Source organism: Pleurodeles waltl, chromosome 2_1 (genome assembly GCF_031143425.1).
Source record: "Pleurodeles waltl isolate 20211129_DDA chromosome 2_1, aPleWal1.hap1.20221129, whole genome shotgun sequence".
Lineage (NCBI taxonomy): Eukaryota > Metazoa > Chordata > Amphibia > Caudata > Salamandridae > Pleurodeles > Pleurodeles waltl.
The window spans coordinates 786,161,295-786,188,145 of record NC_090438.1 but is presented as its reverse complement, the minus strand read 5'-3'; positions in this window follow the sequence as shown (position 1 = coordinate 786,188,145).

The window sequence follows — 26,851 nt, the reverse complement described above, 5'->3', positions numbered from 1 at the left end:
GCCACTTTAACATACTGACGCCACGGCGGTAGAAACAAGCACCGCAGCAGTAACCGCCAACAGCCAGGCGAAAGCCAATGTACCACCCAGACTATTACACCAGGTCTGTCCACCACCTTTTCCGAGGGCGGTACCAATGACATCAAAAGCACGGCGGAAACAGTACACATAAGGCAAAGGACTCACCTCTGGAGACTCAGGGAACAACCACGATGCCTTGGAGCCCGAGTTGCACATCTTCCCCAAGACTGTATACCTCTTCATGCATTATGAACAGCAACGCTGGCGAAGACGACTACAGTGAGTACTGCAGCCTAGCTCACAAGGGAGGGGGGACACACACACGCAACACGCAGCACCCCCACCCCACCATCATACACACAAACAGATGCAATAACATCACATATCTATCCCGTACCCCTCAGGAATAATACAAGGACAAAAGAAATAGATTAAAGTGAGTGTAATAAGATAAAATAGTAGAAATGTGTGCTTCAAAATCAAAACAGTATATACATATATACAAATGGAGGGACACTGCCCAGTCCTCAATGTCTGTGGGCCACAGGGACACTACACATAGGCCAAACCCCCAGTTGACTCCTGCAACAACACGGAGAGAACACTGCAGGGGCATCAGGTTGAAAATACATAGGCACCTCAGGGGTATGGGGAACGGGTAGCACCTCAGCCGGAAGATGGTACAACAACAACACTGGTCCTGGAGGGGGCAACATGCCAGGTGTGATGTCCTGAGGAGAGCAAGGCCACAGTCTCTCAAGTGGGTGGTTTGCCCAGTGCTTGGTCCTGGGGAGTGCAAAGCCACAGTCTCCCAAGTGTATGGTTTGCCCACTGCTTGGTCCTGGGGAGTGTAAAGCCACAGTCTCTGGAGGGGACCTTGTGCCCAGTGTTCTTCATACTGGCAAAGAGGGGGTGAGTGGATGGCTTCTTTCACTGATTCTGGAGGGGGGCTTGTGCCCAGCGTGCTTCATCCTGGCAAGGAGGGGGTGAGTACTGGTTCTGGAGGGGGCCTTGTGCCCAGTGTGCTTCATCCTGGCAAGGAGGTGGTGAGTGGATGGCTTCTTCCACTGGTTCTGGAGGAGGCCTTTTGCCCAGCGTGCTTCATCCTGGCAAGGAGGGGGTGAGTGGATGGCTTCTTCCACTGGTTCAGGAGGGGGCCTTGTGCCCAGTATGCTTCATCCTAGCAAGGAGGAGGTGAGTGGATGTCTTCTTCCACTGGTTCTGGAGGGGGCCTTGTGCCCTGTGATGCATCCCTTGGGGAGTGCAAGGTCACAGTCTCTCACCTGGGTGTCACACCTACAGGATTTGCAGGGTCCAGGAAGCACTACAGCCCATGGAGGCAGGACTACACACTGCTCGCCAGTGGTGACAGCTGCTCAGTAGTGGCAGTGGTGGTGCTGGTGTTGGGGACGCCAGTGGTGTAGGGAGGCTCTAGCCCTTCCCCTGCAGCCTCAGACAGATGCCCACTGGGGCAGCTGCTGCTGGCAGTGGTACTGGTGGCGGTGCTGGCAGTGGTGGGGGATGCTCCAGCCCTTCCTCTGCAGCCTCAGAGGGCTGCCCACTGGGGCTGCTGCTGCTGGCAGTGGTGCTGCTGGTGGCAATGGGGGGAGTCTCCAGCCCTTCCCCTTCAGCCTCGGACAGATGCCCAACGAGGCTGCTGCTGCTGGCAGTGGTGCTGGTGGTGGTGCTGGTGATGGTTCTGGCGGCGGTGTTGGTGACGGTGCTGGTGACGGGGATGCCAGTGGTGGGGGGAGGCTCCAGCCCTCCCCCTGCAGCCTTGAACGGCTGTATCACCGTGGTTGGTGGTGGGAGCTCAGAATCAGTCCCAGCACCAGGCCTCCTGCTCTTCCTGTCTGCAGGTGCAGGCCCCTAGCCCTTCCCTTTCGCAGCTGGTGGTGCCTCTTTGCCCTTCCCCTTGGCAACTGGTAGTGCCTCATTTGCTTTCCCCTTGGCAGTTGGTGGTGCCCCCATGCCCTTCCCCTTGGCAGCTGGTGGTGCCTCCTTGCCCTTCCATTTGGCAGCTGGTGCTGGCACACTGTCAGTGCCAATGGCTGGTTCCCTAGAGCCTTTCCCACCTGCAATAGCTGCCGACACTACTGTGGCCATAGACTGGGTGGCTGAGGTGCTGGCCTGGGTTCTGAACACCCTGGCCCGACATGAAGGATAGGAGGGAGGGGTGGGGAAGAGGTCAACGGCGGAGAGGAAAAGCTTCTTAGGACACTGGGGTGGGAAGAGGGTGAAGGTTTGGGAGTGGAGGAAGAGGGAGTGGTTGTAGGAGGTGTCTTCTGTGTTTGGGTGCAGGTGCATGGGATGGATGCTGTTCTGAGGTGGATGGCTGTTGGGTGTCTGAGTGCTTACGTTTGTGTACATTGGGAGGAGGGGGCACAGACACAGTGGGAGAGGACACAGGGGACACAGGGGAAATGGGCATGGATGTGGGGGTGGTGACTGCCAGTGAGGGATGTGTAGTGATAGGCGTGATGGTGATGGGGTAGTGGATGAGGATGTAGTGAATTCAGGTGTGAATGGAGACGCTACTGGGTGGGTGGTGGATGACTAGGAGGAAGGGACACAGTGGAGGCAGTGGATGTTGTTATGTCTGCATCTAGATGGTGTTTGCGTGAGTGCCTGTGGGATGATGTGTGGTGCTTTTGTTTGCCTGAGCCACTCCTGTGTGTTGTCTTGGGTGCATGCTGGGTGCATGCTGGTCTGAATGTGTGCTTATGATGGTGGAGAGAAATGGGACTGGGTAGAGGAAGTTGGAGGGGGTAGGCTAGAGACAGGGACAATGACTACCATCAGGGAGGAGGCCAGAGCCTGGATTGATCTCTGTTGGGCCACCATGCCAGAGTGAATGCCCTCCAGGATCGCAGGAGATCAATAGCCTCCTCACTTAGGGCAGCAGGGCTAACTGGGGCAGGGCCTGAAGTGCCTGGGGTGAAGGAGATGCCCACCCTCCTGGGTGAGCGGGCACGGTAAACTCGCTGAGGGGCTGCTGGGAGGGCGGTGCTGGAATGGGGTGGCAGCTGTACCTGTAGTTGGGGTGGGCACAGAGGTGTCCGCCACCACCAGGGAACTTCCATCGGAGGAGATATCACAGTCTGAACTTTCACCACCTGTCTCCGCTGTGGTGCTCCCCTAGCCCTCTGTCCCACTGGTGCCCTCACCGTCAGTGGATTCGGCCTCCTGGCCCCTGTGGGATGGAGCTCCCTCCGTCGCCGGTGCCTGTGCTCCTCCGCCAGATTATGCTATTGCACATAAAGACAGGGTGACAAAACAAAAAGAGGGGGGAAGAGACAAAGGATACACTTGGTCAATGGCTGCAACAACACCACCGTTGGCATACACGACACACACACACACAGGGAACAGCCCTACGCACTAGGAAATGCACCACAAGTCACAATGCTAGTCACCAGCCCATGGACAGGAATACCTAACACCAATAGACCCACAGACCCCTTCCCAGTTGTGGATGCCTACTAGCTGGGTTGGAGGCCCAACATAGGACCTACCCTGCGATGTCCGGCCTGGCCCAGGGGCACCCACAGGTCCACATGCCCCACCCAGTGACCACCCCACCACGCGCAAGTAGTGTAGTGGGAAACTGTACTCACCCCCTTGTGGCTGCTGTGATGCCCTCAAGTGCCCATCTATCTCCGGATAGGACAAAATCAGTATGCAGGCCATCAGGAGGTTCAGGTTTGGACGGGCACCCCTTTCTCATTGGGAGGCCATCCCCAGCTCGGCTTCCATCGTCTTCCTTGCCCAGCATCTCAGGTCCTCCCACTGTTTGCGACAGTGGGTGCCCGCCTGCCGTAGACCCCCAGGGTCGCATGTCCTTGGCGATGGCATGCCATATACCCTTTTTCTGATGGGTGCTGACCAGCAGAAAAAGAAACATAGAAAAAGGTATCAGTCATACCATCCGGCCTGTTACACTCATGGCCCACCATAGCCCTCACATCCCCTTACATACAGACATTGCCCACCATACATGCATTACGCTGCCCAGAACCCTTCCACCAACCCCCCCCACATGTGGCCCTCACACACAGCACTCTATGCATTCATGCCCCATGCATCGTGCTCACAATGTACTCACCTGTTGATCTGGAGGCCTATGCAGCATTCGGTACTGGGGTAGGACCTCATGCACCAGTCTCTCCAACTCCACAGTGGTGAAGGCAGGGGCCCTTTCCCCAGTGACCCGAGCCATGGTCGGTTCCAGACACAGGTCACAGCAGCACTTGCAGTGTAGGTCCTCTCCTGTTGAAGGTCAGGTAGCAAGTGAGTGAACAGATAGAAAATGGTGGTCACACACATCACCATTGGCCACTGTAACCCATAGGTCCCAATCACAACCAATGAGGAGTTGCATGGCGGTACTTGACCACCTCTCACAACAGCACACAACGTCAGCAGCATTACCTCATTTCCACATGTCCATCCACACAGGACAGGCGGACACCATTTCAGGGGGGGCAGGCCATGGCACCTAACTGCATCACAGTACACAGAGGCACCATTTGGGCATATCTAACAACATACTGTTACAGTCACAACATGCAATGCAGTATAGTATTTGGAAATGTGGAATACTGACCAGCTGCTCACCATTTTGTCCCCTAGGTTACAACCGTTGCAGATGAATAGGAGATGGAGACATCCCCCCATGTACAGACCCGTGGTGGACTTGGCAACAATGGAGGACAGGCACATTATCCTCACCTATAGACTTGACAGGGCCACAATCACAGAGCTGTGTGCACAATTGGAACCTGACCTGATATCTGCTATGTGTCAGCCCACCGTGATCCCCCCTCTTGTGCAAGTCCTGTCTGTGCTCCATTTCCTGGTAACTGGCTCCTTCCAAGTGACAGTGGGCTTGGCAGTAGGAATGTCTCAGCCAATGTTCTCAGTAGTGCTGACCAGAGTGTTGTCTGTCCTAAATAAACACATGCGCAGCTACATTGTTTTCCCCCTGGTGGAGGATATGGCCACTATGAAAGCTGATTTCTATGCAATGGGATATATCCCCAACATTATTGGGGCTATTGATGGTACACATAGTACATTTGTCCCCCCCCAGAGAAATGAACAGGTGTTCAGAAATCGAAAGAGCTTTCACTCCATGAATGTGCAGATAATGTGCCTGGCGGACTAGGACATATCCCATGTCAATGCAAAGTATCCAGGGTCTGTGCATGATGCCTTTATCCTGAGGAATAGCAGCATCCCATATGTGATGGCTCAACTCCAGAGGCACCGGGTGTGGCTAATAGGTGAGCCCATGGTTCCCACCCAGTATGTGTTGGTGTATGAGTATGTTGTTGGCCATAAGGGTTAGTGTTTGGCTAACAGGTATCCCTCAATATTTGCAGGTTACTCTGGTTACCCCAACATCTCATGGCTGCTGACCCCTGTGAGGAATGCCGGGACAAGGGCAGAGGAACGTTACAATGATGCACATGGGCGAACAAGAATAATAATAGAGAGCACATTCGGCCTCCTGAAGGCTAGGTTGCGTTACCTCCATCTAACAGGTGGATCCCTGCACTACTTACCCAAGAAGGTGTGCCAGATCATCTTGGCATGCTGCATGTTGCATAACCTTGCCTAGAGATGCCAGGGGCCTTTTCTGCAGGAGGATGAGGCTGGAGATGGGCGTGTGGCAGTAGTGGAGCCTGTGGACAGTGAAGATGAGGAGGCAGAGGATGAGGATGAGGACAACAGAACAGCTATTATACGACAGTACTTCCAGTGACACACAGGTAAGACACTGTAACTTCACTTTGCATTGACAGTTTTGTATTTGACTTTGTACATGGCAGGCAGATTCTCCCAGTTCTATGGCAACTTACTGTACCCTTTGGCATCTCTATTTTCAGATATCTGTGCCCCACTCTGGCACCTGGTGTGTTGACTGCAGCCTACTACAGGTCATTCCTATGTATTTATTCCTGTACAGTTGCATTGCGGTGTTTAAAGCTTGTATTTTTTATATGGTGTTTATTTAAGTGCTAAGAAGTAGAGGGGGTAGTGGAATGGTCTGGGTTGATGGGGAGGAAAGTCCAGAATAGAGTTCAGTCGATTGGTATCACAGGTGCATTGTCCAAGGGGGCATAGGAAGTGGAGCAATGGCAGTTTAAGGTGGACAGGGTGACAGAATGGGACACAAGGCTGACAACCAGGAGAGTCTTATTTCCTGGTGGGGGTCTTGGCAATGTTCTCTGGCTTCTGCCTGGATCGCAAGGGCTGTTTGCGGGGTGATTCTCCTTCTGCAGAGGGAGGGGTGCTGGTGGCCTGTTGGTCCTGTGGGGGGGCTTCCTGTCCACTAGCGGCAGCGGAGGTGGAGGGCTGTTGTTCGGTGTGGCTAGTGTCAGGGGCCCGGTGGTGTTCCACTGCCTCCCTAATGGTGTTGGCCATGTCTGCCAGCACCCCTGCAATGGTGACCAGGGTGGTGTGGATGTCCTTCAGGTCCTCCCTGATCCCCAGGTTCTGTCCCTCCTGCAGCCGCTGGGTCTCCTGCAACTTGTCCAGTATCTGTCCCATCGTCTCCTCGGAATGGTGGTATGCTCCCAGGATGATGGTGAGTGCCTCCTGGAGAATAGGTTCCCTGGGCCTGTCCTCCCCCTGTCGCACAGCAGTCCTCCCAGCTTCCCTGTTGTCCTATACCTCTGTCCCCTGAACCATGTGTCCACTGCCACTGACCTCAGGTCCCTGATCGTCCTGTATTTGTGGGGTTGCCTGGGCTCCCTGTAGTGGTGGACACACTGCTGATTGACGTGTCCTGGGGATAGAGGTATGGGCCCGCTGGGTGGGTACTGTGGTGGTATGGGACTGTGCCTGGGAAACCGACTGTCCGGAGATCCCTGATGGCCCAGGTTGGTCATCCAGATCCAGGCGCCCAGAGCTGCTGTCATCACTGTGGGCCTCTTCTGTGGGGGGACTGGATGTTAATGCCACCTCCTCTCCAGTGACATTGTGTGGGGGACCTGTGGGGATGTAAATGCAGTGTTATTGTTTCTGCGTTTGACATCTTGTGCATGGGTGTTTTGCCCTGTATGGTTGTGATTGCCCTGTCAGATGTGCCTTGTGTGAGTAGTGATTTTGTGGGGTAGGTGATTCTTTATTATGTGCATGCTTTAGTGATGGGTGTCCACGCAGGGCTGTGAGTGATGTCCATGCATTGATGTTGCATGCAGGGCTTGGTATTGGGATGGGTGGGTTGTGATGATGAGGAGTGTGTGAGGTGGTGGGGTGATGGGGTGAGGTTAGGGTGGGGGTATGTGCTGGCATGTAGGTAGGGGGGTGTTAGTAATAGAGATTTGACGTACCAGAGACCAGTCCTCCTGCTACTCCTGCCAGGCCCTCAGGATGCAGTATTGCCAAGCGTTGCTCCTCCCATGTTGTTAGTTGTGGGGAAGGAGGTGAAGGTCTACCGCCAGTCCTCTGTACAGCTATCTGGTGCCTTGCAACCACAGAATGCATCTTCCCCGTAGGTCGTCCCACCTCTTCCTAATGTCATCCCTTGTTCTTGGGTGCTGTCCCACGGCGTTGACCCTGTCCACGATTCTCCGCCATAGCTCCATCTTCTTAGCAATGGATGTCTGCTGCACCTGTGATCCGAAAAGCTGTGGCTCTACCCAGATGATTTCCTCCACCATGGCCCTTAGCTCCTCCTCTCAGAACCTAGGGTGTCTTTGTGGTGCCATGGGTGTAGTGTGTCTGGTGTGTGTGAGGGTGTGTGGGGTGATGTGTTGGGGTGTGTGCTGTAAGGTACGTGGATGGTGTATGGGTGATGGTGTTCTGTGGCTCTGGTTCTGTGAGTGCTCTTGGTGTCTCTCTCTCTCTCTCTGTTGTCAATTTATTTGAGTCGTAAAGGTTTGTGGGTAGTGTGTCTGTGGTTTATAGTGTTGTGGGTGTGTGGGTGTGGTGTATGTATGTGTGTCAGGTGTGTGTAGTTTGAATTGTCCAATGGGAGGTTGTTTCTTTAGTGTGTGTGTATTTTGAGCGCAGCGGTATGTACTGCCAATGGTTTACCATGGTTGAATGTTTGCCACGGTGATTCTTGGGTCATAATGCTGTGGGCGTAGCTCTGTTGACGTAAGGGTGTGGGTTTTGCTACCGCCAGTTTATCACCGACCTTTGGGCTGGCGGACTTGTGTGTGTGGCTGTATAGTGACAGATTGCTGTGTGTGGGTCATAATATGGGTAGCGGTAAACCGCCGCCGCGGCAGCATGTTGCCGATATTCAGCATGGCGGTAAGCGGGACTTACCATCAATGTCATAATGAGGGCCAATCTTTGAAATTTTCATCAAAGTGCAACATGAGAATAAATGTTTGAACTTTATCATTGTGTTGCCTTTATGTCACAGTCAATGTAAACATCAAGTCAATCAAAGCTTCTCAACTGAAAGTAGGCCTAAACATGTATCAATCATGTTGTCAGAACCATTGGGCAACATGGGACCATGGCTCCAAATATTCATTCAACCAACGCAGCAATGCAATGTGATGCAGTGTACTGCATCTAAGGGATATGTCGGGCTTACTATGTATCCACATCTACATGGTACATTTCTGTTCTCACACTCTTAAGCTGAGTAGTGCTGCACAGCTAAATGTTTTGCTGTATTATGCAGCAGCAAAGTGTGTTTTGTATGGTACTCAGCGAGCGTTGCAACACACATTATCGAATATTTCCATATCTGAGAAAAACCACTAATTGTAGTGAGTCTCACCAATGTGGTAGCATGCAGAATAGCAGCACTTTGCAGGAGCCAATGTTGGAGTACATGCCATCACAGATCATGTGTTATAGGTGTCAATGACAAAGCCCAAATATGATGTGTAAAAGGTAAAATTTTGTTTGTACAGAATGGATGCATGCACGTGTGGGGATCCTCAAAATACTACACATGTGAGTCAATCCCTGGTTAGCTTGTCATATATACCACTGTAGTCAACAGTGCTCAAAATATACATTTCTCAGTCATTGCACAGCAACGTGATGTGACTCAAAGCCCTGAAGACCAACAATATGAGCCGATAATGTTGCAATGTGAGATATTTACCAGAGAAGTAAGACAACTGAGATGCTTTTGCCAACATCAAAACACCTGAAGAGTACAGAGATGTCAAGAGTGTGAAGTGTCCATGTCAAAAGCCATACATTAATGTATGTGTACATACACTAACTCAATGAACATGATGTGATGGAGGAATTTGGATATAAACCTACCTCTGCAAGGCAAGAGTAGTTTACCCCTGTCCTGAGTGTACAAGTGCATAATTGAGGGGATCACAAATCTTCAAATCAAATTTGATTATCAATGCACCTAGTTAATGAAAATAAAAACACATAAAATCAGGCCATTACACTTAGATATAAATTAAAACCCGTAAAGTAAAGCCATTACACTTGTATCATATTCAATGGACAAATATCATTTGATACTGAGGCATTATTGTTATTGCTCCCTGGCAGAAGGAATATTCCTATGTCTAGCAGTCTGCCATGGTTGGATCAGCCAGGGCACACTCCATACCCTCCAGGTACCTCACCATGTGGACGATCAGTTTTTGGTTGGCAGAATTAAGGCAGCTTACGGTCGCATGGTCTGCATGTGTAGACCCCCAGATGAACTCAGACCAGTGGTCAGGCGCAAAACTAATTTGTTTTTACTGCCACTACCGGCGGGTAACCTACCCGGGTCCGTGTTTCCTGAATGAAATGACCACTAGTCTGTGTGGTCCTATGAAGCGCGCTCCCTAATTGGGATGGGCGATAGTTAGGAATAATATCTTTCCCAGACTAATATTAGTTTTGCGCCTGACTACTGGTCTGTGTGGTCCTATGAAGCGCGCTCCCTAATTGGGATGGGTGACAGTTAGGAATAATATCTTTCCCAGACTAATGTAAGTGATTGGATACTTTTTACTGAGAATTACAGGTAATAGCAATCCACACATTTTACGATTAGGAGATACACATAGTCATTAGGTCCTGAAGAAGCGTCACTGGATCCGTATGGACCACAGGGACGCGAAACATGTTGATCCTTGATAGGGATGGCTTGGAAATTCCCCACCCTTACTTCTCTTTTGTTATAGAGTGATTGATCATTATCTCTGTTCCACACTTGTGACTACTTTTTTAACCTTGGCCTCCATCCCTCATCTGGAATAATAAATTGATTACCCGCTACAGGTTTTGAGAGCCAATTTTAACCCCCTTCCCTTATCTCCTTTCTTTCATACTTACCCTTGGGGTCGTGGCATCATCACTCAAAAGATCTCCGGCAAAGAGCCCCCCCGTTTGGGGTGGTGCCCGTCAAACATTGCAGTGCCAGTCTGACGAGGAGCAATTCCGATGATGAAGCATGACATCCTTCTGGATGTGTGAGGTTTTTTGCTCCTAAATTTTAGGACCCTCTTTTTTGTATCCTTTCTCTCCTTCTAGCTGGAACAGTGTATTATATTTTTTGACGTATCTATCGGGAGGATATACACTGCACCATAACTCCTCCCTATCCCCTTGTTTATTGGCTTAAAACAAGGCACCCAGCCGGATTTGCAGTGTTTTTTAATGCCTGTGTCAGGGCAGGCGTTATGGGACCTGTGGGCTCATTTCCATGGTGGGAGACCATGGAAGCAGTCCACAGGTGCCCTTCCCTGCACCAAGGGACACCCCCTGCAACCCTCGCTCACCCCTGGAGGACACCCATGGATGGTGGGACCCATCCATGGTGAGTGCAGGTGAATGCAGGTAACTATATATATTTTTTTTTAAGTGGCATGGGGGGCCTAACTTGGGCCCCTCTACATGCCACTGTGCCCAATGGCCATGCCCAGGGGATAGAAGTCCCCTGAGCATGGCCATTGGGCATGGGGGCATGACTCCAGGCTTCGCTAAGACAGGAGTCATACCCATGGGGGTTGTGCATCAAAACATGGCTCTAGTCAGGTTAGAGCCAATATTTTTGACTCTAACCTGACTTGCACTATTCTTTGGTGCACAACCCCCAGTCTTTCCTTCACCTCCGCTGCCCGGTTACCGTCATTTATTTTGACGCTAACCAGGCTGCAGCGCCAGCTAACGTCATTCCATAAATAAGGAGCCCCATTGGAGTGTTGGAATGGCATTAGCCGGCGGTAAACTTTTTGACGCAAGTCTGCCCTGGTGCTGATTTGCGTAAAAAAGTATAAATATGGGCCACAGTGTAGACATTGCCATACCCTAGCACTAGGGGCTGGTTAATGGTTACTGGGCATTATTTTTCAATGAAAATGCATGGAATTATAGGCATTACCTTATATAACATATGTGAATGTCCAGGGGATACTTCCAAATAGCCAGAGCACCACCGTTGAAGGCTAAGCAGGAAATATATGGCAAAAGTCCATTTAAGTTTAATCTTCCATGTGTGCTGCATTGTACTACACATGTACACAGATTAATATGCCTTATAAATACCTAACTGTACAGAACTGTGTATTTTTCAGGGCTACAACAAAACATAAAACCTGGTGACAAGGCATGCATCCTTGCACAAAGTTGCAACGTAGAAAGATTTACGACTAGTCAGCACTGTGAACCACAGCAGTGAGCCCTTATGTGGCTTTTACAATGTCACATATGGTGTATGCCTATCCTTTTCTATCAAAGCATGATGCTGGCCAGCATTACAAAATAAATCCCATGATTGAGCCATGCTTTAAACATGTGATGATGGATACCTCTGAACTTCATCATTCAGCCAGCTCAGGCCTTCAAGCGGACTTGCTGAGTCCAATAATGCTGTCATATTTAGATATGTGTGTCAAAGCTGTTGTGTACATCTGAAATACTAAGATAACATAGTTTGCAAGCTATTAATTTCAGCATACATGAAAGCACTATTTACAATGCAAATTTGTGTCTTCTATGTGGACATTTCGCAGTAACATTTGTTAAGATTGACATTTTTCAGGACCCCAATGGTACCAGTAAGTGTCATAACTACATGTAAATAGCATTTTGTCATCTGTGTGTGAACTATGTGAAATATAACATTGTGAAATATTCTGGGAGGTAACAATCACCTACTATCAATTTGCTGTCAGTATGCTAAACACAACAGAACCTGCCACAGATCAATTTGGAATAAACAAGGAGGAATTTCATTGTGAATGTAAGGTGTATATAAGCAGGCCGACAGGGTCTAAGCATCTTTAAATTTGTGTTAATGTTTACACATCTATAGTCATGTATCTTTTGGCACAATAACCATAATTTGGTGCATAATATGCATGTGTTCAAAACAAACACATTGGGTCACACAACAAATGGCACAAACCAAAAAAAACAAGTTTCAATGTATGTAGCGGCACAGTGAAATGTCAGTTGTGAAGCATGTCTGGCAAGGTCCTGTTGCATATGTCCAAAACTGTGTATGATACAGGTGCAGATGATGTCCCATACACACTGGTAGCAAGTATGAACAGGTAGGTATCATGAAATCAGAGTCACACACTATGTGATTACTCCACATATGTTCCATCAACAGGGATCATACTTTGCTTAAACATGCTGCATATGTTTGAGGTCTTCTGCAGCACAACGTCAGTGTGACTGCCCACAATCGTGGCCACATATGCCTGCTGCATTACCCCTAATTTGATTGGAGACAACATACTTCTCCCTGTAACAGTATGTTAAACCAAAAGCCAAACTGTGAAAACAGGTATGGCAGTGTCAGCAGGGTAGCCATCACATTCTAAGCAATTATGAATATAATAGATGCTAAATTTGCTTTTGTGATGGGACAAATTCATCATTATTGATGGGTTTGACCCATGGCTGTCAACAAAAGACATAGCTACATGTGTGACTGTTTGTGTGTTTTTTAATTACCATACTGACATCTAGATCTTCAATTTCTTAGCCTAGCATGAGTTGTGGCTGTTGTAATCTAGCCTCAGTGGTACTTAAGCCTCCCTTAGAATCATGGTGCAAGGGTCCCTGCATTATCTGCAACAAAGTTCTTGGTCAGATGAGTACTCTAGCATGCATACATACACTACTGAGATGCATTGTATAGTTTATATTGTGTGCAGATGAATGCAGCCTTGGGATGACGTGTGTACAGAAACATGTTTAAGTAAGAAATCACCATATTTTGGGCTGTGTGAACCAGAAGCTGCATGGGACATTTCAGTACATTTGCCTGAGGGTATATTGTTTGCCTGAGGGTATATTGCTGAATTGTACCTCAGTTATGGTTTGCAGGAGGTAAATGACAACCCACTATCCATGTACTGGTTATCTGACATTGAGTAAGTAAAGCCAGCAATGTATGCTGACTTGTGTGATTCCAGATGGGGTATACAATGCAGAGACACCTACCTGGACTGTATCACCTTAACCACTTTCACTTTTGTTGATGAGCAAGGATCAGTCCACTTGCATGATATAATCCCAATACCCATATTTTCTATTTATGGACCATCATAATGAATGTAAATAATTGTTTTGTATGGTGTGGTTGTACTCCCATTGTGACTACATTTCCAAATGTTCACCTTACACAGATGGCACCTGAATCAGTTTCTCTTGCTCAAATAGGGTATTGTCCATATATCCACCTCTATTTCTGGAGTTGGTCTGGTTAGGCACATACTACTGTGTTACAATATCAGCCTTTTTCACACACATCAAGTGCATGTACAGCTTGGGCTAAAGCTGTTTTTACATTACCACCTTCGATAACATGGCAGCTAGAGAGGCTGTTACCACCGCATAAGAAATGTTCCTAAGCCCTAACTGAGTATGGGTAAGCTATAAGAGGGCGCTAGGCCAGCGGGGTCCTGGAATGTCCATCAAAGCACAGCATTTTCCACATCCATACCCTCTATAACCCCAACCATGGGTGGACCAAGCCAGCGGCAGCCACCCAAACTCCAGTTTCCAGTGGCTACACCTGCAGCCATACAGTCCATAACACACAGTCCAAGAGGCTAAATAAATACAGGGAGCCTCTGTTTGCATACTGTATTTTACAGGAGCTAAGGAAAATTACACAGAGGCTGGATGGGATACAGAGGGAGCAAACCAGCCCACATCAACATGTGGCACCAATAGATGAGGCCCTGTTAGGGTATCTCAACAATTGTAAACTCTGCCTTGGACAATATTGTTGGTTTGTTATCGTTCATGTTTTATTTCTATTTTTTATTAGTTAGGCATAGAGTAAGTTAGTGATTAGAATAGGTTTACTGTAGTTTTAGCTTTTACATATTTTCATAGGTAATCTTTTTTCCTGTTTTTAAGGTTTTTATTGGATGGGGGTTGATGTGTAGTATTTGTTAAAAATTGTTATATTTGTTTGGGCTTACATGTGTATTTAGGAGAGGATTAGGTGTAGCTGCTTTTTGAATTGAGCCAATCTATGGGGCTTATTTATTTATTTATTTTAATTGTGCTTTTACATTTACAAATAAAGCAGTACAGTAAGATTATATATTTGCAGATTAATACAGTTCAAGTATCATATTACATTTTATCTGTAGACATTTTCCCTTTCTGAAGTGCTTCAGCAATCAGTTTCGTTGTTATGGTTACAGGTCCCCAGCAGTCTTGAACCACTCCTCAATTTATGATCACACTTTGCTTATCAATCAGTAGTCTCACCCTCCGTCTCCCCCGTTTCCTTCCCTATAAAGTACTGTTTGTATATTTCCCAAAATTTTGCTGGCTTGTTTGTGGGAGGGAGTAATTTGTTATAAGTGTCTGTTTGTGTGGTGCAATAAGTTATATCTCTGTGCCATTCATCTAACTTAGGGATTGGTCCCCGGTCTCACCTCATTGCAATTCAACACTTAGCCAGTAACAGACCCATCGCCACCAATTTTCGAATAGTTTTTGGCAAATGTGCATCCCAGCCCACGAGTGCTAAAAGTGGCTCAGCGTCTATTTGTATACTAGTTATGGCTGTCAGTTCATCAAATATTGCTTTCCAGAAAGTTTGTACACTTCCACACTCCCATACCATATGCACCAAATTGGCTTGTTGCACTCCACATCTGGGGCAGTCTGAGTTTTCACACAAACCATATCTGTGTAGACGGGTTGGGGTGAAGTATATTCTATTGAGGAATTTAAAGTGAATGACACGATGCCTGCCATTTAGTGAGATAGAGCTTGTCCTATCGCAGCAGTAATGCCATTGTTTGTCAGTGATCTGTACATCTAAATCTCTTTGCCATTCCATGCGGGCTCTTGAGAGCTCCTGGGCTCTAGCCTCCTGAATCGATGCATATAAACGGGACACCAATCATTTCGTACAGTTTCCCTGTATGACCATAGTAAGCGATGTGATCTCGGAGCGTTCTTGCAAATCGTTATCCAGTATTTGCGTTAATGCATGTTTTACCCTATGATATTGAAACTGGTGTAGTGGTGTAGTCACGTTGGTTCCTTCTCTTACTCTGTCCCAGCCCTTCAATTTGCTGTTTTCAATGAGGTCTCCTAATGTGTTGATTCCTAGTTCACTTAGGGTATTTATCAGTCTACCGTCGTGCCACAGCGGGAACCAGGCACAGCAATGTCTTGGGATTTGTGGTGAGTATAGCGTAGCCAACTTCAGCTTGTCCTTGATCTCGTGCCATGCCCCGTCACCGAGCTCAGAGATGCCAGCTTTTTATATTGCCTACTAGGGGCCTGGTGCAGTTTCCTCTGTAACTGAGCGGGCAATGCTAGTTCTCTCTCTATCCTAAGGAATAGGGCATCTTTCGGGCCATGGAGCCAAGCCTGTGCCACCACAGCTCGAGCCACCATGCTATAGGTCTACAAAACAGGCGCGCCTAAGCAACCAAGCTCATATGGCAAAGTCAGCACACTCCACTTCACTCGGGCTGTTTACCTGCCCAGGCTAATTTTATGAGGAGTATCTCAACGTGGCAAAATATTTCTTAGGTAGTACCATAGGGATATTCTGAAATAGGAAAGGAAGCGTGGTAACACCACCATCTTCATCAATGCTATTCTACCTAATAGGGACAGTGGGAGACGTATCCATCTCTCAACATCTGTAGCTAATTTAGTTATAGCTGTGTCATAATTATCCACCACAATAATGTTATGATCAGTATACACTTTAATGCCGAAATATCTAACTGACCCCATCTCCCATCTAAGCGGGAAGCCTACCTCTGTCTGTTTTGTGGAGGGCGTTAGTGGGAACATTAAGGACTTACCCCAATTGACTTTAAGGCCAGAGAAGGTTCTGTATTGTACTATTTCCTGTAGCATCGGTGCTGCATTACGTTTTGGATTTTTAATATACAGTAAAGTATTGTCAGCATATGCTGAGATTACCACTTTGTATTACTTGAATTCGAGGCCCTGATGCCCATGATATTCCTTCAGAGCGCACGCCAGTGGTTCTGCCACCAGTGCATACAGTAAGGGGGAAAGTAGGCAACCCTGTCTGGTGCCTCTGGTGATGGTTAATGTCTCTGTCACGGTATATTTGATCCGTACTATGGCCAGGGGGTCCCTATATAGTGTAGCTATCAATCATAGGAAGGTGTCCCCAACTCCAAATTGTCGTAGTGTTGCCCAGAGAAAGTCCCACTCCACTGAATCGAATGCTTTTTCTACGTCTAAGAAGACTGCTACAGCTTGTATGTCTGGGTTTATGTTTTGTATTGTGCCAAATTATGTGCGTAGGTTCGTGGTTAAACTAGGGCCTGGGACAAATCCTGCCTGTTCAGGTTTTACCAGTAGAGGCAGCACTCTAGTAAGTCACTCCGCTAGGATTTTAGCATATATTTTTACATCCACGTTCAGTAACGATAGTGGTCTATAGGAGGAGCATTGTTCTTTTGGCTTCCCCGGTTTAAGCAGTGTAACTATCATGGCTTCCCACATTGACGGGGGCATGCAACCTTCCACAATCATCTCCTTGAGCACCTACCTCTTTCAGATGTGGAAGTATTAGTGTTTTATATGCTTTGTAAAAGTATACAGTTAAGCCATCAGGTTCGGGGGCTTTACCCTCAGCCACGCCATCCAATGCGCTTGCTATCTCAGCCAGAGTGAGCGGTGCCCCCACGGACTCTCTGTCACTCTCAGAGAGCTTCGGCATCACTATGTGGGTTAGATATTCTTGTATGGAGTTAGGTTCTGAGTCACCCCTTGCGGTGTAAAGTGTTTGATAATATTTGCGAAATCTCGCAGCTATATCTTCAGGATTATTTAGTATTCTGCCATCTGTTGCTGTCGCTATATTAATTAAATTGGCGCTGCGACTGGGGCGGATTAAGTTTGCTAGTACCTTACCAGGTCTATCTCCCTCACCATATGTCCGGGCCACAGCATATTTCCCCATGTGGCGAATTTCTGATAGTGCTGTCTCCTGAAACTCCTGCACCTTGCATTAGATAGCTTCTCCCTAAACGCTCTGGTGGTCATTCTGACCCTGGCGGTCTTTGACCGCCAGGGCGGAGGACCGCGGGAGCACCGCCGACAGGCCGGCGGTGCTCCAATGGGGATTCCGACCGCGGCGGTAAAGCCGCGGTCGGACCGGCACCACTGGCGGGGTCCCGCCAGTGTACCGCCGCCCCATTGAATCCTCCGCGGCGGCGCAGCTTGCTGCACCGCCGTGGGGATTCCGACCCCCCCTACCGCCATCCAGATCCTGGCGGTCGGATCGCCGAGATCCGGATGACGGTAGGGGGGGTCGCGGGGCCCCTGGGGGCCCCTGCAGTGCCCATGCCACTGGCATGGGCATTGCAGGGGCCCCCGTAAGAGGGCCCCTACATGTATTTCACTGTCTGCTGCGCAGACAGTGAAATACGCGACGGGTGCAACTGCACCCGTCGCACAGCTTCCACTCCGCCGGCTCGATTCCGAGCCGGCTTCATCGTGGAAGCCTCTTTCCCGCTGGGCTGGCTGGCGGTCGGAAGGCGACCGCCCGCCAGCCCAGCGGGAAAGTCAGAATTACCGCCGCGGTCTTTCGACCGCGGAACGGTAACCTGACGGCGGGACTTTGGCGGGCGGCCTCCGCCGCCCGCCAAGGTCAGAATGAGGGCCTCTGTCTGTTAGCGAATATGGTGGGAATCGCCAGGAGAACCGTGGAAGTGGAACATGACCTATTGTCAACAATATCGGAACCGGCGAGTGATCGGAATAAGTTTGTGGCCAAGGCGCTTCCGGCGTCACCCTGTGTGATATGCTACTAAAAACTAGCCAAAAATCAATGCAGGTGTACAAGTCATGTGCTGCTGAGTAATGGGTTTAACCTCCCTTTTCCGGATGCCTGTTCCTCCAAATATCTACCAATCCAGAGGATATCATTATGTCTAGTATTTCGCGTGCTGCAGCAGCTGGACCCCTGGCCCTGCCTTTTGATCTATCCAATGCTGGAGACAATGTACAATTAAAGTCTCCACACCAGAGTTGTGGAACATCCTTCCACCTTCCTGCTCGCTCCACTAGATTTCTGTAAAACTGTGGGTCGTCATAGTTCGGTCCATATATTCCTATTATCATAAAAGTGAGGGCCCTGCCCTTACATTTTGCTATTACGTATCATCCCCTGAGATCAACTATTACACTCTCGAACTCAATGGCCGAAGCTCTAGATGCCCACAATAATACTCCCCTCGAGTGAGACGTGAAACCCGCCGCCAAAATCTGGCCTTTCATTCTGCGATGGTTAAGCATGGGGCTATTTGGGGCCAGGTGTGTCTCCTGCAACACTGCAACATCAACTTTATGTCTGAGTAAATATGCCACCACACCTCGGGTTTTGCGTGTGTCATTGAGACCTCTCACATTCCAGGTGACCAACCTAAGTTTGTGGTGCTTACTTTGTGTGTCAGTGGTCATACATACCGAGGCCATCTATTTTTTTAAGTTGATTTTCCAACTTTGTTTGTAGATAGTATTTGTGTGCATTTTGCCTATTCTGTCTTATCCAGCTTTTCCACGCACTGTTACTGCAACTTCATCCCACCTACCAACCCCCCTCCCACGATAGGCTAAACCCCAACCTGTCCATCTGTTAGTAACTTTTGTAATCCTCCTATTCTCTACCCCACTTAATACGAACCCCAACATTTCCGTAAGTGGAACACACACGAAGGCGGATGTTGCTTCGCCCTAACAATAAGTATGCTAACTTGGCTACCAATGTACCTTTTTTTTCATTTTTTAAAAGGACCATCCCTATATCTCTGGGCAAATCCTACTAGTTGCGTACTACTCGTATAGTTTACCTCTGGGTCCAGAAGACCCGAACCTCCCCACTGTGGGTGATATTCACATATCTATAATACTGACCGTGGTTCGAATAAACCTCTACATTCTGGTAATCTGTACAGATTTCTATAAAGAGGGTTGTAACAATAGGCAATAAGGCTTTGACTAGACATTCGTTGGTTCAGCACAAGGTGCGTTTCTTTTATCTGCCAACTTGCGATTCACAAATTGTTCCAATTTTTTATGGTCAGTGAAGAATATTGTGTTGCCCTCTACATCCACTCTCAATTTAGCTGGGTGTAACATCCTATAGTCTAGCTGTAGGGCTCTTAATTGTTTTTTCCTTGGCAGAAATTGTTTCTTCGCTTCCTGTACCTGAAGTGTAAAGTCAGGGTACAACAAGAGCATCATTCCCTCATACCGCATTGTTTTCAACTCACGTGCCCGCTTCAAAGCAGCATCCCGGTCCCTGTAGTTCAATAGTCTAGCTATCACTGGGCGAGGTGGGGCCCCCGGCGGCGGTCGGGCCACCAGTGACCTATGTGCTCGCTCGACCACAAAGAAAGCTGAGAAGGTGTCTTGTCCCAATAACTGTATCAATAGGCTTCAACAAATTTCTCCATATTTACAATCGAAGTAGACTCCGCAAGTCCCACGATGCGAAGATTGTTTCTCCGGGAAAAGGGACTCCAAGTCGTCCATTTTGTGTTTGAGGATATCTAGTTCCGTATTCACTTTTAGTTGTCCAGATGCCAGAGCAGTTTGTCCATCCTCCACCGACGATACACGCCTTTCCACCTGGTCCACACGTTCCGTTTGCTTATCTAGTCTTTCTGACATTCTATCCACACGATATGGTAGAGAGTCTATTTTGCCATCTATTTGGACTAGGCTTTGTAGCATCGCTGCTAGGATATGTCGTAGTTCAGGTTCATCTTGGGGTGGGATCTCGGGGGCCCCTCTAATCTTGCTTCCGTGCCCTCCCCAGTTTGACTCATAGTTTTACGTCTCTCAAATTGTATTTTAGGTTGGGTTTTGTCATGTTTTCCCATGTTGATAGGAGTAAATATTCTTACCGCGTGGTCCGCCCTTCGTAACTGCACTTGTGTGTACTGTGAATTCCAGTAACAGCAACCCCCTAGTCACTTCTCACCCGGGGCCCTCACAAAGAGTCAGTGCAGCCCTTCTGCAGTTTGGCTTCTATTTCGCTCCGCTGGGGCGCGTCTCCTCCCTGAGGGCGCTGCCCTGCCGACCTCCTGGCATTCTGCAGTTGAACTTTGGGACCTCCTGGACTCCACAGCCCCGGACGTCGCCTTCATCACGGAGACATGGATGAACGCCTCCTCTGCTCCAGACATCGCTACCGCCATCCCCGAAGGCTACAAGATCTCCAGAAAAGACCGCACCAACCAAGTAGGAGGAGGTGTCGCCATCATCTTCAAAGACTCCATCAGCGTCACCACCTCCACCGAAGACCCCCCCCTCGCCGCTGAACACCTGCATTTTCAGATTCGCACCGACCCAAGGACCACCCTCAGAGGATCCCTCGTCTACCGTCCTCCCGGACCTCGCGCCTCTTTCAGCGACGCCATCGCCGACTTCATCTCCCCGCACGCCCTCGCCTCACCGGACTACATCCTCCTAGGCGACCTCAACTTCCATCTGGAACAAAACAACGACCCCAACACCACCACCCTGCTCGACAACCTCGCCAACCTCGGCCTCAAACAACTGGTGAACACCGCCACCCACATCGCCGGACACACGCTCGACCCTATCTTCTCCGCCAGCAAACACGTCTTCTTCAGCCACACCTCTGCCCTACACTGGACCGACCACAGCTGCGTCCACTTCACATTCCGACGCGAGACCTCCCACCTCCGCACTCAACCCATCCCTCGTCGACAGTGGAACAAGATCCCTGAAGAGCAACTCTTCTCCGCTCTCGCCGCCAACCAACCCACCCTCACCACCGACCCCAACGACGCAGCTCTCAACCTCACAAACTGGATCTCCAACTGCGCTGACAACCTTGCTCCCCTCAAACGCACGCATCGACAGACCAACACCAAAAAACCTCTGTGGTTCTCTGACACCCTCAAAGAATCAAAGAAAACTTGTCGTGCCCTTGAGAAGGCCTGGCGCAAGGACCACACCGCTGACAACATGACCGCCCTCAAGAACGCTACACGCGAACACCACCACCTGATCCGCACTGCCAAAAGGAACTTTTTCACCGACAGACTAGACAAAAACAGCCACAACAGCAGAGAACTCTTCAGCATCGTCAAAGAGTTCTCCAACCCCAGCGCCAGCGCCAACGCCGTCACGCCCTCACAGGATTTGTGCGAATCCCTCGCCACTTTCTTCCATCGCAAGATCAGCGACCTCCACGACAGCTTCGGACACCAGACCCAACCATACACCACTGAACCCGCTTCCCCGGACATCACCCTCAACAACTGGACCCACATCAACACGGAAGAAACCAAATCCATCATGAACTCTATCCACTCCGGCGCCCCTTCGGACCCCTGCCCGCACTTCATCTTTAACAAAGCCGACGACATCATCGCCCCGCACCTCCAGACCGTCATCAACTCTTCTTTTTCTTCTGCTACCTTCCCCGAATGCTGGAAGCACGCTGAAGTCAACGCCCTACTAAAGAAACCTACGGCTGACCCAAGCGACCTGAAAAACTTCCGCCCCATCTCTCTTCTACCTTTCCCAGCCAAGGTAATAGAAAAGACCGTCAACAAACAGCTGACCACCTTCCTGGAAGACAACAACCTGCTCGACCCTTCACAAACCGGATTCCGAACCAACCACAGCACGGAAACCGCCCTCATCTCAGTCACAGACGACATCAGAACCCTGATGGACAACGGTGAAACAGTCGCCCTCATTCTCCTCGACCTCTCGGCTGCCTTTGACACCGTCTGTCACCGCACCCTAATCACCCGCCTACGCTCCACCGGGATCCAAGGCCAGGCCCTGGACTGGATCGCCTCCTTCCTCGCTAACCGCTCCCAAAGAGTTTACCTCCCTCCGTTTCGCTCAGAACCCACCAAGATCATCTGCGGCGTACCTCAAGGCTCATCGCTCAGCCCGACACTCTTCAATGTCTACATGAGCCCCCTCGCCGACATCGTACGCAAGCACGACATCATCATCACCTCCTACGCCGACGACACCCAACTTGTACTCTCCCTCACCAAGGACCCCGCCAGCGCCAAGACCAACCTACAAGAGGGTATGAAGGACGTCGCAGATTGGATGAGGCTCAGCCGCCTAAAGCTGAACTCTGAAAAAACGGAAGTCCTCATCCTCGGCAACACCCCGTCCGCCTGGGACGACTCCTGGTGGCCCACGGCCCTCGGCACCGCACCGACCCCCGCAGACCACGCCCGCAACCTCGGCTTCATCTTGGACCCTCTTCTCACCATGACCAAGCAAGTCAACGCCGTGTCCTCCGCCTGCTTCCTCACTCTCCGCATGCTCCGCAAGATCTTCCGCTGGATCCCCGCCGACACCAGAAAAACCGTGACCCACGCCCTTGTCACGAGTCGCCTGGACTACGGCAACACCCTCTACGCCGGGACCACCGCCAAACTCCAAAACCGCCTGCAACGCATCCAAAACGCCTCGGCCCGCCTCATCCTCGACGTACCCCGCAACAGCCACATCTCCGCACACCTGAGACACCTGCATTGGCTCCCAGTCAGCAAAAGGATCACCTTCCGTCTTCTCACCCACGCACACAAAGCCCTCCACAACAAGGGACCGGAATACCTCAACAGACGCCTCAGCTTCTACGTCCCCACCCGCCCCCTCCGCTCCGCTGGCCTCGCACTTGCTGCCGTCCCTCGCACCCGCCGCTCCACGGCGGGTGGGAGATCTTTCTCCTTCCTGGCGGCCAAGACCTGGAACTCCCTCCCCACCAGCCTCAGGACCACCCAGGACCACTCCGCTTTCCGGAGACTCCTAAAGACTTGGCTGTTCGAGCAGCGATAACCCCCCCTTTCCCCCCTAGCGCCTTGAGACCCGCACGGGTGAGTAGCGCGCTTTATAAATGTTAATGATTTGATTTTGATTTGCAGTCCAACCCCGGCCTGGTATCGGCCAGCCCACCACGATCAGTGCCCATAGCAGTCGTCTTACTTTTATTGTTTGTTCTCCCTATAGGCCGCATCCGTCCCCATAGTATGGCCCTCGCTGCGTCGTCCAGGATCGGTGCAAAGCTCCTTCTTATTGCCTGTCATGTATAGCGCATGTAAGGAGCGCACGGCTGCGTGTCTCCCGCACCACCGGGGGACCCCCACGGTCCCGTCAGGCCGGCCGGGGCCGCCCTCCGGTGTGAATCCAACACCGTTCCCGGCACAGCTGCGTCTCAGGAGCTTTCTTGCCTGTATCTTTGGGCCTGTTCTAGCGCCGCCCCACCACTCCTAGGCCCCGGCCGGCGCGGACCGATCCTCCTCTCTCCTCTCTCGCCTTCTTCTCCACACCCCACCGGAGCCCCCGATGGCCAACTTAGCTCCCCCGGCGTTCAGGCATCGGTCACTCCCCCAGTGGGTTCGAAAACATGGGCATAGTCCACAGGATTATGTAGGATTGTGCGGTAGCTGGCGGAGCTCTGCTAAGGTGCGGCCATCTTTCGGCAAGCTCCGCCCCCCCATGGGGCTTATTTACAAGCCACCTGCACCAATGTTGCCTCATCTTTTTTATGCAATGGTGGGCACAAAGCAGACCCTCACAGTACGCCACATTCAGAAAGTGGAGCAAAGGGACCATGAGCCAGTGTGTAAAGCCTGTGTCAGGTATAATGTGTGCAAGGTAGGGGTTCCCCCATTAGAAGCCACAAAGAACTGGCGCAGTGAAATCTGCAAGATTCACTGCATCATTTTGAGCCTTCCCAGCGTCACTTTTGTAACACATGCTCAGAGCAGGCGTTAAACTGATGCAACGCTTTTTTGAATGGGGGTCTCCTAGCATTGCTGGAGTAGAGTCATTTGTTTATGCTAGTCCAGCAATATGTCATTTTAGCTCCACAGATGCATCAGAATTTCTGACATATCTGTGGACATTGTGCACTATGGAGCACTGTATAGTAAATACAGCTCTACCATGGCGTCATTAGGGGGGCTCAGGGCAGCGCACGAAATCTGATGCATCAATAGGGTTGTGTCAGATTCTTGTAAATAAGCCCCCTGTGTGTGTTAAGCGGGTGGAGGGTTGGTGTTTAATATGTTATTTGTGTTCGGTTTTTAAGATAGGTTAGGATAAGCTAGTGTAAGGTAGTGTTTAGGTTAGTTAGTGTAGGATAGGTAGCTGTAGTTTGTTTAATTAGATTTCTTACTACTACAACTTTTCATACTTTCAGAACTTTCAGAACATCGTAATCATTGCATAATTAAGAGATTTTAACAGTGAGTAGGTTGAGCTGAGTACATGATGTAGCTATTGCCCTGCAGTCTCTGAAGGTATATGTTGTTTTGTGAGAGGGCTGTGGTAAAGAGTTTGGGGCATATTTAAGAAAAGTGGTGCTGCACCCACTCTGACACTCTCCTTTTTGTTTGCCCTACACTGTTAACCTTATCCGCTCTTGGCTGCCAAATAGCTTCCTTCTTCCCTAATGGCGATTTGAGGTGACAAAGAGAAGGTGTTCTTTTTTGTCACCTCTGCTATTAAAATTTGGTCCTCCTCCTCACTGAAATTGCTCTTCCTCTTCCTCCTCCTTTGGCCTGCTGTCTGGTCATCTTGGCTAGGGTTGGCATAGTTGTCCTCCTGGCTTGAAGATGCTGCTCCCTCCATTTTGTACATTTGTTTTGCTCTGCTCTTCCAATTTTTGTGATACGTTTTTTTATTTAGATGCATCCCACAACACAACACACCCCTAAATGAGGCAATGCTGATTTGTGGCACTTACATGTGCTTTACAACACGCAAATCAGCTTTACATCACCTGGGGGCCATTTGCATTATCCCATGTTGCGTCACTTATTTACACCAGAAGTCTAAGTTTAGACCAAAACTCTAACTTAGACCTAAAGTCTAACTTTACTACTTTTTGATATTCAGAAAGATAAGTTACTACTTGTAACTTTACTACCATTAAAGTTACCAGTAGTTACTTGTCTTTGTGAATACTGAAAAGTGATAGAGCTAGAGATATGGTCTAACTTAGACTTCAGGTCTAAACTTAAAATTCTGGTCTAACTTTACCTTTGTGAATTAGGTCCTTAGTATTTGTTTCACAGATAAATAATAACATAAACAGCCCTTTCTGATTTACATGTCATGTGTTTGGAAATCCAACATTTATGTTTTATTATGAAGAACATTCGGTGCATCTTTAATTGTTAAACTCTGTCACCAAGTTTCCTCATTGCCAAACTGTTTTCCTTCCTACTGACTTGTTTAGCTTGTGTGATCTACTACACAAGCAACAGAAACTGAATGAGTTGCATCAGTTTATTAGAAGCTTGTTAACTTTTTGTCATCCGCCAAGTCATTGACTAAGTAGTCCTATCCATAGGAGGAGATCTGACATTTTATTCCCCACTCAAAGGCATCTGCAAATTATACAAATTTCTAAGGGCACTCTGACAACCCTCATCCAAACAGAATAGTAACTGTAATACCAGCAGTGTTGGACTATTGTGCAGTTCTTTACATGAATGACACAAATGTCATAACCTTCACCAGAATAGGTGTGGAATACCTGTCATGTACTTCTTTTTTATTTTTTTTATTGAAGATGCACAGTGTACAAATACCAAAGGAGAAAGAAGGCTGAATAAATACAATAAATACATTAGATAAATACACATCATTACATAAATTCATTTCATCGATCTACAGCAGACATCGAGACCACTGAAAGGGGGCATATGAAATAACCTATTCAAGACCTTATAATACAAATAAAGTGCAAAAATTGAACATGATTAAATAATTAAATAAATAGATCCCCTACGAGCATGATTCAATTATTACCTACCCACTGTGCAAACGGGGCCCAGATAGCTTCCCCCATCCGTCTACGCCCGCGGCCCTTGCACGCATAAGAACCCATCTCTAGATAAAACATTGAGCACATCCGAGCCAGCCAATGGTTAAAAGTTGGTGGAGTTGACTCCAGCCAGTCAGATGCAATACAGCAGCGGGCCACAGACATGGCTAGAAACAGGAACCTCTGTGAATATTCTAGGTACACCACTCCATCAATTCCCAGTAATACTAGTTGCGGCGTAATTTCCACCTCCTGGTGGATTAGCCTAGTTAAAAAGTTAGCCATATCAGTAAAAAATTCATGTAGCCTACTGCAATTAAAGAACATATGTACCAGGTCGGCCGATACACTCTTGCATCTGGGACACACCACCCCCTTTGAACTGCCCCAGTTAAATAGCTTAGCGGGGGTATAGTATAGATGAAAAATAGTCTTATAATGTTGGGTTTGTGGCCCAGCGAATAATATAAAACGCTGTGCCATATCTAAAGAGGTACGTACTGACACTTCTGAAGCTCCAATATTCCGAGCCCACCTCTCCGCCTGTTTACTCAAGTCATCTGG